The sequence below is a fragment of the Cavia porcellus genome, unplaced genomic scaffold, assembly GCF_034190915.1.
Source record: "Cavia porcellus strain 051 isolate PalLab524CR breed Dunkin Hartley unplaced genomic scaffold, mCavPor4.1 scaffold_4, whole genome shotgun sequence".
NCBI classification, from domain to species: domain Eukaryota; kingdom Metazoa; phylum Chordata; class Mammalia; order Rodentia; family Caviidae; genus Cavia; species Cavia porcellus.
In genome coordinates this window covers 45,082,846-45,095,993 of record NW_026947487.1, presented here as the reverse complement: position 1 = coordinate 45,095,993, position 13,148 = coordinate 45,082,846, and the positions used below count along the sequence as shown (strand labels likewise).

At 46.8% G+C, this 13,148-nt stretch overlaps 1 protein-coding gene and 1 non-coding gene across 4 annotated transcripts in view; one reads left to right on the top strand and one right to left on the bottom strand.

Moving 5' to 3' along the window:
* The window catches only part of Clybl (citramalyl-CoA lyase), a 226,223-nt gene that overhangs the window by 118,885 nt on the left and 94,190 nt on the right, over positions 1-13,148 (bottom strand). The gene's annotated exons all lie outside the window — the stretch shown is intronic.
* Positions 10,946-11,047, top strand: LOC111753867 (small nucleolar RNA U13). The gene has a single exon (XR_002788642.1). It is a non-coding gene; the product is annotated as a small nucleolar RNA U13 (small nucleolar RNA).

Genomic DNA, 13,148 nt, shown 5'->3' with positions numbered 1-13,148 from the left:
AATATAAATTTGCTTTCCGTAATGATAAGATATGGATAACAATTATAAAGCACTTAAAAATGAGAAGAGCATGTGGAATTATCTTACTGACTTGCTAACCAACATGTTTCTGTTAATTATTCAAATGAGAAGGGTGGCATAGTCAGAAGTTTCAGAGAAAACTGCTGCTTTTAGCTACCTTCCGGGCAAAGGTAAAAGTGTCCAATTTAGAGAGGTGAAGAAAACCATGCCGCCCTTACCTTATCACACTGTATTGCTGTATTTTATGTCTATTTTCAAGCTCTTGAGAAGCTGTATCAGCCTGAATTTACAGGTAGTTTCTTGGGATCTGGAACCAGTTACAGGTTTTTAATCACCTTTAAAATTACAAAGCAGCAACTCCTTATCATAATCTTTCTGTCCCCATCTGCTGAAGGTACACAGGAGGCCGATTTCCCTATGAAACCCTTGAGACAATTTGGTATGGAGATACCCAGGTCTTTAAGAACCGTATCACATTCCCCACATCCTAGAAAGGAGAGAAAAAGGGAAAGAAAGACAAACACACCCCAAAGCAAGCAAGGTGCTCAGCAGGGAATCCCCAGCCCAGCCCCACCTGCAGGCTCCCCACCTGTGTCCCAGTGCCCACAGTGCTCATGGCAGGCAGCTGAGTTCTGGGTGGTGACTCAGAACCAAGGGAGACCCCTCTGTGGCCCAGCAAGGTTAGCATTCATGAGCCCCTCCACCAGCTCGCCCCAGCACTGGGCCACTCCCCCACCAGTGGCCTCCAGTCTCCCCTGTGGACCTGTCAGGGCCTGTGCTTTCCAGGCCAGCCTGGGAATCAGTAAATCTGACTGCAATGCTTCGAAGCTTTTTCTTTTCTTTTCTTTTCTTTCACTACTGGAGATTGAACTGAGACCCTGCACACTAAGCTATATCTCCAGCCATTTGACTGTTAAAAATTAGAGGCAGGGTCTTGCTAAGTTGCCTAGGCTGAGCTCAAACTTTCAATCCTCCTGCCTCAGCCTCCTACAGTCCTGGGCATCCAAGTGTGTGCTTCCGGTCTCTTAATCAGTACATGTTTGTTGTACATAATGATCACATTCATCATGGGGCGATGACACAGATACACAACACATCTTACTTCTTTTTATGCCCTCCTCTCCTTCTACCTTTTTTTTTTTTAGCACTTTAGAGAGTCATTCATTCTGCTACTAAGTTTTTTACTTAAATAGGAAAAGAAATGAAAGCCATCTCAACTCCTGAACATGGACTGGTAGCTCTCCGTTGACTCTACCACTCCACAAAACTCTTTGGCCTGTTTGTTTTTTCTCTGGCGCAGTTTGCAGCCTTAGAAAGTACGGAAGTGGGTGACCTCTGCCCAGCCCCCACTCTTGCTCACTGCTGGGCTGCTGTTCCAGCCCTCAGCTCCCCTCCTGGACCACCTTTGGGCTGTGCTGCGGCTCTGCCGCTTTGCCCTGCTCGTGGCCCAGCAGGGCCAAGCTGAGGGCGCTCAAGGGACAGGCTTCAGGTGGTAAATTTGGGTTCTCAGGCTTTGTGATCCTCCCTCTGTCCCCAGGTCATCCTGTGGGGCCAGAGCCAACCTGACTCGGTGGCACGGCTGAGGCCCCTGCCCATCCTCGGGGCATTGGTGGGTGATGGGGACCAATTCTTCCACAGGGACAAACTGTAAAAGGTGAGCCTGCATCACGTCAGCCAGGTGTGGTACACACCTATAGTAATCTCAGCACTTAGGGGCAGGGGGGACAGACTGCGACGTGTTTGAGGCCATCCTGAGCTGCATGCCCTGTAAACAACAAATAAACACATCACACTGTGCTAACTGACAGAGAAAAAGAATCTCTGTGACTCTCAAGTGCCCCACCAATGAGCCAGGGGCCACCTGATCTTCCTTTGGCCACCTCAGGAGAATCCAGGCCAAGTTTTCTTTTCTTTTCTCAAGTTTTCTGAGACAGGGCCTCATTATATAGCCTGGGCTGGCCTTAACTTGCAGCAGCCTTCCTGCCTCAGCCTCCCAAGTGCTGAGATTACAGCAGGTGCCACCACGCCCAGATTCAAGATGACATGTCTGAACCCCATCAGACTCTGTGGACCTTCAGCCCCAAACAGATCTGTGTCTACTGGTCTGCATCTCACAGAGGAAACCACAGCTCCCACACACACGTACAGCGCCTGCCGTCTCCTAAGCCCCGGGTCTTTTCCTTAGGTATAACTGATACTCGAGCAAGCAGCTGGCAAAGGAGCCCAGTCAAAAAAGCAAAGCGTAGTATTAACCTGAGAGCAGAGGGTGTCATGGCTCAGGTCACCTTTGCATGATCTCCACAGAAGAGTGATTCCTCTTGTGGGTCACCAGTGTGTCAGGCTTACCCGAACTCTAGCCACGCACACAGGGACACCCTCTCTGTTTACACTTCACTCTTAGACAAGTGACAACAGTTCAGGTCATTCTTTTCCATGCTCCTTGGTGCAAGACTAATGATGAAAGTGACCTTGCTGTGGGAAGACGATTTGCTGGCCCTGAATTCTTTCTCTGGCTCTAGCAGTAAGGCCCACGCTTCTAGGACACAGTTTTACATCCTCAGCCCTTTCTATTTTTTGAGACATTCTCACCCAGGCTGGGCTTGAACTTGCAATCTTCCTGCCTCGGCCTCCTAGAATGTTGAGATTTCAGTTATTTGCCACCATGCCCAGCTAAAAAACAAAACTAAAAAACCCTCAAAAAAACAAGAAAAAAACCTTCTATATTTAGAAGCTGGGCTCGGTGGTATACACGTATAAACCCAGCACTAAGAAGCTTGAGGCTGGAGAAATATGAGTTAGAGGCCAGTCTGGGCTATGAAGGCAAGGCTGTCTCAAAAAACAAAAACAAAAAAACTGCCGTGCTTATATTATGTACTGAGACGCTCAGAAGGACCCAATTTACACTGAGTGAGCTTTGGAAACGCACACCAAAAACTCATGAACAAACGGCGCGGTGGTGCATGCCTATTCTTCTGTCTACTCAAGAGGCCGAGTGGAAGGACCACAGGTTGGAGGCCAGCCTGTACACCCCAGGGAGACACTGTCTCAAAATCAAAAGGGCTGGGGGTATAGCTTAGCAGTAAAGCACCTATGGGTTCAGTCTCCAGTACAATATCAGAAAGAAAGAAAGGGAGAAAGGGAAGGAGGAGGAAAGGAAAGGGCAGGGCATTAGGAGACCTGAGACCTGTAACTCTAACACTGAGAGGCTTTTTAAATGGAGGACAGCAAAGGTCGTCCCTCCCTGTGAGTTCTGCCCTGAGATGCCAAGTCGGGCTCCTTCAGGTAGTAATTATCACACACCGGCCTGAGAGGCAGATCTGGGTCCACGTCCTTGTGTCTCCAAGGAAATGGCTCACTGCCTGCTTTTGCTCTTTTGCTACTTCCTGGAGGCCTGCATTTATTCATGGACAGGTGAGGTGTCTGTGTGTTCCATTTTTCACCTGGCTTTGGGGGACAGTCCAGTATTCCCACAACCCTCCGCTCTCAGGGAAAGACTTCTGCGCTCTGTTTAAGGACTTCATCTGAAAAAGAACCTGCACTCTTGGAAGAAATGTGGATGCAGGCTCGATTTTAGGGGAGTTATTGGCATGTTGAGTCTGTGAAAAAATGACATTTGGGAGAATCGGAATTCCACTGAAGGAAGTATTTTTAAAAACCTGCAAGGAGAGGGGTATCACTCAGCTGTGTGGCGTCCACCAAGCACACAGGAGGCCCTGGATTCTGTGCCTTGCAGCACAAAACAGAAAATTTTCAATTACACTTCAAACAAGCAAATGAGTCTGGGGCACTTTCCACAAGAACAAAACTCTAAATATACACCCTTGCGCTTCTTGGGGGAGTTTTGTTTTTCAGATGCTGGAGCACAGAACCCAGGGGGGTACTTCCTCAGCCCTTTTCTTATTTTTCATTTCAGTCTCACTGTGATGGCCAAGTAGGACTCCAACCACAGCGACCCTCCTGGCTCAGCCTCCCACCTGCTGAGATGATAGGTGTGTGTCACCGCGCCTGGCTAAAATAATAAATGTTAAAAACTCTTATGATCAGGCTATTCATTTTTTAGCAGGACTGTGCTAACTTAATGAAACACACACTTCTTGACCATTAATCCTGAAATTTTGCCCTAACTTGTTTATTACAGAAGAAACTGTGCTACATTGCTTTCAACAGAAAACATACTTCCAGTGGGAAAGAAGGGATTCCAGCTCCCCAGACCCATGCTCTCTACTAACCTGTGGCCTTCTGCACACATGCAGTGGCTGGATTGCTAGGACAGAAAGCAGCGGCCCCAAGAACTGCTCCAGGGCATGGAGTACTCTGAAAACAACCACCACAATGCCTCCCTGGGAGCCGTTCTGGTCCATCAGAACCCAAATCCAACTTTTCTTTTTTCTTTCTTCTCATTACTGGGGAACAAACTCAGGGCCTTGCAGGGCATCCTGGATAAGGGCCCAGCCTCCCCCACAATTCCATCTTTTCCATAGCACCTCAACGCGTGGGTACCGAAGAGACCTCGCATTTGTAATAAATAAAACTTAGAGCAGTTTTCCAAAATCAGCTTTTAAAACACGTAATTATGGAACTGAGTTTCTAGACACTTTAAATCCCTCCTAAGCCTCCTCTAGATCAAAACCACCAGTTACCATTCCCCGGGGCCTCACTATAGACTGGTGCTAAAGTGTCCCTTTAGCCCTCTGCTGGCCTCCCCACAAACAAAAAGTTGGAAAACAAATGCCAATAGAATTCGGTTTCCTACCTGACAGGGCCGAAGTTTCAAGTCCCCCACACAGCAGCCCAGTGAAAGGGGCATTGTCAGCCCTCACTTTCCCCTCTCTTGCTTTTGTTCCCTGAGAGCCAGCCCTGAAACTTACCCAAGCAGTGAGTCTCTAGGCAAGAGGCAGGTCCAGCCCTTCACAAGAAAGATCACCATCTCACTGACTCTTGGCTTTTTCCTTCTTTTACATCAAGATTTCTGCTGCCACCAACCCTCAAAGGGCTCTCTTCCATGTTAGCGCCCAGCCTGGCTGGTGGAGGATTAGAGAGCCCCTGCGACATCACATCCCAGCCCCATGACTAAGGGGGCCGAGAAATGCTAATGCTCAGCAGGACGCACCCCCCCCCCAACTTTAAGCCTCAGCAGTAGCTAAGAGGAAAGTATCACACATTGACCGAAATTATCTATCCCACACAAAAGGAAGGAGAAGGAATTAATCAAAGTCTCTCTCTTAGTGCAATGCCTGATTGAACCCCCCCCATCCCTTTCTAAAGAGGACACTGGTGACGAGTGACCCTGCCAACACACGCCCTGGTGAGGTACACAAGGAACACTTGTTCCATTTTTTTTTCTTTTATGACCTCATTAAAGAGGATTTTGAAGATTGTTCCTGAAGATGAGGACAGTGTCTCAAAACATCTCGAGCTGTTTCCGTCCTTAGCCTTTTGCTGCTGTGCTGGCCCGGTGTCCATGTTTAGCCTTGGGCACACTCAGCTCACCCCCACCAAAAAACAAGAGGACCAGGATGAAAACATCAGCGCTGCACCCCCCTGCATGTGTGCACACACACGCACATGCACACACACATACACGCACACGCATGCATGCACGCATGCACATACGCACACATGCTAGCTTCTTACAACAGAAAGTTTGGCCCAGACTAACTTGGGATCCATTCTTTTTCCCATCTCTTCCAAGTTGGGAGCTGCCATTAATTAGCTCTGGCGGCTGCTTGTCGCCCCTTAAGGGAGGGTGGCTGCTGCCAACCCTGCCTAGTGTGAAAATACTCCAGCGCCAGGAAGGCTTTCCCCAAGTGTTTGTTGATTCCACGCTTCCACTGAATATGGAAGATTCTATTTTACTACAATCAGAAACAAACAGACAGATTTATCACTGAAGACTCAAAAATTGGGCAGGGGAAAAAACGACTGCCAAGGCCTGAGCCCAAATGTAGTATTTTTATTGACTTCTTAGAAACCAAATAACCTGGCATATTAGTGTGCGCATGCAGCAGCAGACATTCAGCCCCATTGTATGACTCCGAGGAGAATAAAAGGAAACCCCACTGTTTGAAACCCAGCGGAACATCCCCACAACAGGGCCCAACTGTTCCTCATGCATGAATGGGAAGGAGATGAAAGGAGAGATGGACTTCTGAGGTACGGCAAAAAACAAAGACAACAAAAGTGCTGACCATGAGGGAATGACACAACTCACTGCGGTGCAAAGGATGAGAGAACGGCGGCAGACAATGGTGCGGACAGCTAAGTGACACGGAGGAGAATTGAAAAATCTACACAAGTGTCTTTTCTCTCCACCCTCGAGGAAAAACAATTAAATGTTGGTACATCTGTCATAAAAAAAAAAAAAAAAAAAAAAGACAGAAAGAAAGAAAAGAAAAAGATCGCTGAAACCTGGAACTGTGGTCGGGCTGGTAACTTAAGTCCCCAACCCTAACCCTCCCCCTGCAAAAGCCTGCCACCTGTTTCTCACTTTTGCTAAAATAAAGAGATTTTATTTCTGGGACGATTTCTGACATCTGAGGATGGGGTAGAAAATCAAAAGGCTCTCGGTCCTGAAAGGGCATGTGGACAGGACAGGAACGTGGACACACAGCTCAAGGATCCTCTGAGAATGATGGGCCTCGGAAATTCTCTGGAGAAATGTAGCCATTGATGAAATGCTGTCCCCCTTGGCTCACGGTATTATCATACAGACCCGGGTCTAGATTTTGGATGAACGAGTGCCTGGCAGCAGCTGTAAACACTGGAAGTCTCCCCGCCCTCGAACCCGAATGCCATGAAGAGCCTGTGTGCAAACCTTTAGGACGCATGCAGGAAGCTGCTTTCTTAGTCCCACTGTTAGGTGAACAACAGTCACAGGAAGCGATGGCAGCAATCACCTTTTGAGGTTTCTATTTCTCTTAAACGGAGGCACCTGTCCACACTTCACTAAGGTTGAGCCCTGCTAATGAAGTGTTCAGTGAGAAAATCCCACTGACTAAATATATTAAAACCCACCCAATGAAACCCCCGCTAGATGTTTATTGCTCCGGAAGTCCAGCAGCCTGGGAAAGTCACACTGGGTTTTTAAAGCTTGCTCCTGAGCCTTCTTTCTTGCTTGATAAACGTGCAGTCTCGCGCAAGAACCCAAAATGCAGTTATTGACCCTGTCAGGAGGCCTGATGAATGGATAAACGCTGTAATTGATTAGCAGAAAAGTGTGAATTAAAACAGGGCATAGCATCAATAACCAGCCTCTGACAACACTGCCTCACGTCAAATATAAGACAAGAGCCTGTGGCTATATCTCATCAAAGGCACCCTTTTCTTAAGACTAGAGGGAAAGGGAAGGAAATGGCCCCATGTCCTGTCTGCCATTCTTTAATCCTTCCTCCTGGGAATGATGTTATGGGAAGCCACCAGCATGCAGTATGGGCACTCTGCTGCAGTGTATCTGCATATATCAAGCCATTAGGAGCAGTTCTAGGTTGCTGTGGCACCAGGACTCAGAAAGAAAGCAGGTAAGAAGTCCCAAGGCAGGAGGAGCTCTGTGAGTTTGAGTCTAGCCTGAGCTACATAGTGAGACCCTGTCTCAAAAAACCACAATGAAAACGAAGGCCTCTCTCCATGTGTTCACTGAAAACGCTCTCCACTTATATCCTCATTGAAAAGTAGATCGTGGCAGACGTTTATCAGCAGCACAAGCACCTGCCAGGTAAGTGCAAGGTCGTGAGTTCAATTCCTGATGCTAAAAAAAAAAGTAGCTTCTGCTTGTCCCAGTGTCCCTGGAGGGACAGAAAGTTTAACTTCCTGGAACGCTGCTTCCATCTCCTTCAAAGCGTGGGCATTGCACTCATTCAGTCAGACATACTTGAGCTCTGAATGAAGAGGGAAAAGAAACCCGCTCCCAGAAGCCAGAAACAGCAGAATCTCAAACTGATGCTGTCTCCCAAGGGTCCTCAGCCCTGGAGCAAGAACCAGGGCCAGAGTGTCAGCTCCCACCTGGGAAGAAGACTGAACTTGGGCCTCTGCAAAGTAAGGAGGGGACAGGACCAGCTGTGGGAAACCAGCACCCCAGGAAAGGGCACCTCACAAAACAGGAATAGCCAAAGCAACAGTGAGGCAGCCTGAGGGCCATGAACTTGGGAGGAGCCATGGTGACCGAGCCTGTGTGGAAACAAGCAGGGAGCAGTCTACCCAGCCTGGGTGGCTGGAGTCACACACAGAGGAACGGAAGTAAAACCACCTGAGTCACTCAACAGGCAAGTTTCAGTTTCCAGAAGAAAAATGCAAGAGAGAGTCCAAAGGATGTACAGTGTCCCTGATCCAGGGTACGTGGACTCAGTCTCTGAAGACCAAAAGCCTACCACGCACCAGGGCCAGCAGGGACAATGTGGGGCCCTGGGAAGTAGAAATCAATGGAAGGAGGGCTGAAACAACCCGAGAGAAGTATGTGAAAAGTAAAGGTGGTGCACATGCCTGTAATCCTAGGTACTCAGGAGGCCGAGGCAGGAGGGTTGTAATTTTGAGGCCAGCCTAGGAACTCAGTAAGACCCTATCCCAGAATTAAAGGCTGGAGATGTAGCTCAGTGACCTAGCCAGCCCATGAGTTTGATCTCTGGTACTGGAAATAAAAAATGATACCTCTGAAAGAGTAGGGCTTTCATGAAAGTAAATCACAGGAGGTTGAGGCAGGAGGATTGCCATGAGTTTGAAGCCAGCCTCAACTACATAGTGAGTTCAAGGCCTATCTGTACTACACAGCAAGACCCTGTCTCAAAAAAAAATCAATTTTCAAATTGAACCAAACAGCAGTCTTAGAAGGAAAAAGAGTTAGTATAATCAACAGATAAAATAGCTCGGACATGGTCAGTGGGAGGGTTAATGAACAGCAGATGGATGTGGAGAAATTGTCCAGACCTTGGGACACAGTCAGGAGAGGGTGACAAGAAGACACAAACAGGGCAGCGAAAGCCACTGCGCAAATGTCAGGCAGAAAAGCACGGATGAGGGAGTGGCTCAGGTTTCCTGAAGGAAAGGTACCCAGGTTCTGGGGGTGAAGGAGACAATGGGGAGCCGCATCAAACCACAGATCAACAACTAAACACAATTATGAAGTTGCAGAATTTATAATCTAAAAAAAAAAGCAAAGTAAAGCAGAAAAATAACCCCTGAATAACTGGAGAGTATTTGCAGAATATTCAGGAAAAACAGCCGGTCAGCCTGGAATCCCCCTAAATATCATTCAAGAGTTAGGGCCAGGGGTAGGCGTGGAGCTCAGCAGGCAGCACACCTGGAGCCCTGGATCCGCTCCCCATCGGAAAGAACTAGGAAACCGGAAGAGCCTGCGTCATTAGACAGACTGAATTAGTAGTCAACACACACATACACACAAACGAGTTGTACAGATAATTTCTAGCAAGTTTTAACAAGCCTTTAAGAAGGTAATTCATAGTGTACACAGTAGTGCATGTGTGTAACCCCAGCATTTGGGAAACTGAGGCAGTAAATTCGAGTCCTACCTAGGCAACTTAGCAAAACTGTCTTAAAAATTAAAAAAGGATTGGGGTGCAGCTCAGTGTGAAGGTCTTGGGTTCAATCCCTACACTCCTAAAAAGAATCATATTTTATACAAGCTGTTCCATACACTGAGGGGAAAATAGTTTTTCAGTTCATTTTTGACCAGAGCATAAAAGTCAAGGATGATTGTAAGTACAGGCTAATCTCTTTTATAATCAGAAATGCAAAATCTCTGAATTTTGACAAACTAATCCCAGAGAAGAGGAAAGCATGTCTTATTTGTTTTGTTTCTTTTGGTGGTACCAGGGAATCACACTCATGACCTTGCACATACCAGGCAGGCGCGTGCCCCTGAGCTGTATTCCCAGCCAGGAGGAAAGCATGTCTTATATCATAATGCAATGATGAGTTAAGATGAGAAAGTATATTACTATTATAGCACTTCGTTAGCAGATTACAGAAGAAAAGCCTTTTTAAAATCTCAAAAGATGCAGGGAACACATTGATAAAATTCAACATCATTCATAATTTTTAAAATCCAGTAAGAGATCATAAAGTACCAGTCATAGTGATTCACATCTGTAATCCCCAACTACTTGGGAGGACCACAAATCAGCGCCCAGCTCAGGTAACTTAGAGAAACCCTGCCTCCAAAAGTAAAACTAAAAGAAGAGGGGGATGTCATGGATTAAGAACTGTTGGCCAACTTAATGCCAGCTGGATTACGTCAGCATGGCACTAAGCGTAGATGTTCCACCTGAGGAAAGTTGCCAGCATAAATAGAGACTTGGAGAAGGAGAAGCTATTGTGTTGAGGTGTTGAGGCACTGTAGGTTCTCCTACAAGTTGCTGTTTGAGCCATTAAATCTCCAGGAACAACTCTGGTCCTCACATCAAGCATTGCTTCCTGGCTCCAGAGAGGAAAACATGTGCCACTTGGTCTCCAGGATGAACTCATCACACTGGCTTCCTGGCAGGCACTCGACTGTGCTTGTCGTCAGAGGAGCTTGGGGCCTCCATGTCACTGAGGATAGTTGTGCCTTTCAGGACAGCCCTGGTCTTTATTGTGAGTGTGACTTCCTGGCTCCAGTGTAGAACCCTCATCCCATCAGCACAGCTCCTTCACCCCGCTGGCATGAACTTTCTGGCTTCCACCACTGACCTTTGGGCCTTCCCAGCACGGATCCGTAAAAGAGACAGGCATGAGTCCTTCTTGTGGGCTCTGAATCTCCAGTTGGGCTCGTGGGAGGCATCTTCATGAGCTCTGAGTTTTCATCTGGACTCATGTAGGACACTGCTGTGGGATTTAGGCCCTTGACTAAATATTTTATGTCTTTGGTATGTTATGGATGGATTTCCTGCAGTTTCTTGTGTTACCTCTGGATGACCATCATAAAACAATACTATAGATCCTCAGGTTCATAAGCATGATGATTGGGTGTTCATGCTCTATGCATGACATGTGCCTCCTTTGAACCTTGTTACTACCTCGGCACATTACCCATCTGACGTGAAAAAAAAAAAAAAAAACAATACTATAAACTCCATGTCCCAGGGGATGGGGGTTTAGCTCAACGGCATAAGCACCTGCCTTGCAAGCAGGTGGTCGTGAGTTCGATCCCCGGTACCGATAAAAATGAAAAAGACAAAAAAAAAAAAAAAAACAATACTATAAACTCCATGTCCTGATTCTAATTGTTCTCTGCACATCCCCTGATACTACAGGGATAAGCTCTGTGCGGAGCTCTGTAGTCCTTTCCATCTCCAGTACCAATAAAAAAAGAGTTCATAAAGTATGCTAGGTAAGACAGCAGGCTGTCGGAAACACTTTCCTCTTCTTTCAACAGCCCACATTAAATGGGATGAATGTAAACCCTCCCACACAGATGGAATAAAAATGAAAACAAATGCTTTATAAAGATGCCAATGAGCTATTATAAAATAGGGTGGATCCACAAGTAGAAACTTTAGGTACTAGGTTTGACATTTTCCAAACATTAATTTAGAAAAGGACACATTGCCACGAATCCCCTTACAGCCCCCGTAGCTTCAGACACACTGTCCCACTGTTCTCCCCACCTTCTGAAGCAGTTCTGGAAGTCATCTTTTTTGTTTTTATGAGACGTGATTTTTTTTAAAAGGCAGTGAATGCTGCTTCTGGGGGCCATCTGATGGAAAAGCAACTCACAGAAGTTGGACAGGGTATCCTCACTGGCCTCATTCCCCAGAGCTGGCACCCTGTGACTTCTGGTTGTTCACCAAGGACAAAGGGACGGTGAAAGACAAATGTTTGAATCAATTGAGGACCTAAAGGCAGCCAGGACAGTGCGAGAAAAGACACTGGAAAGAGGATTTGCAGAACTGCTTAAGACAGTGGAAGGACTGGTGAGACAAGCATGTTTGAAGAGAGAGTTTGGTGAAGGGGGATTAATGGCAATGTGGTTTTCTTTTTGTTTGTTTTTTCTTTTGTTTTGGTACGGGGATTGAACTCAGGACCTCGAGCTTGCCAGGCAGCTGCTTATGCCACTGAGCTACATCCCCAGCCCAGCAGTGTGTTTTATTGTAATATATTTTTTTAATTTAAACATTTACCACCACACTTTTGACCACATGAGCATAAAGTGCCATTGGTTCTGGGGTCCCCAAAAGATTTAAGCTTGTTCCCATCACAAAATTCTGGAAAAGCTTGGGAACCAGAGGTTCCCCACCCCTCTGACAGCCAGGCTGTGGATTTGAAGAAAAGGATTGTTTGAAGCTCTGTGTGAAGAGCGCCAAGACTCTCCCTCCACCAGCCTGCCCCATTCCAAGAGGGAAAGGAAGTAACTTCCAGGAGAACACAGCATCGAGTGGTGAGGAGGCCAAATGCTGAATCTCTACTCCACAGAAGAGGAGAGCTCCTGTCTCCTCCCCAGGCAGCTCCCAGGACACTCACTGGTCCGGGTCTCTCCCCTGAAGCTGGGAAGCAGCGCATTCAGCTCAAAGAAACAGAAGGGCCCCAAGGCACAGCCCACAGTGGTGGCCACCCCTGGGAAAGCTGGCAGAACCCATCTGACCACTCCACACTGCAGCCCTCCCATCCATCAGCATGTGCCACAAACCCCTGCTGATGTCCTGGCTTTAAATTCTGCCTTCTTCCACGGAGGCCAAGAGTCACAGAGCACCAGACTCTGGATGAAAAGACTAACCTTTAAGATAACAGCCAAAGCAAGCAACCTAAAAGACCACTCAAGGCTCGGAGAGGAAGAAAGTGAATCAAGAGAAATAAGATGTTACCCTAAAAACAAGGGTTTGTTTTTGTTTTTTGCTGGGGATTGAACCTAGGGCCTTAAACATACTAGGCAAGTGCTCTACCACTAAGCCACATCCTCAGCCTTTAGGATATTCTTTATAAAAAAATAAAGTTGGCAGAAATTAAAGCAAAATAGTTTTTGAGGAACTCTTGGAGTTGAGGGTACACTCAGTGGTAGTGCTTGCCTAGCTTGCTCTGGGTTCAATCCTTACTATGGGGGAAAAAAAGTTGAAATTCTTCAGAAAGTTGAATAAAAAGACAAAAAATTAAAAGAAAACTGTTTTTAAGTGAGAGAATAAAATGTTCAATACACAACAATGAGA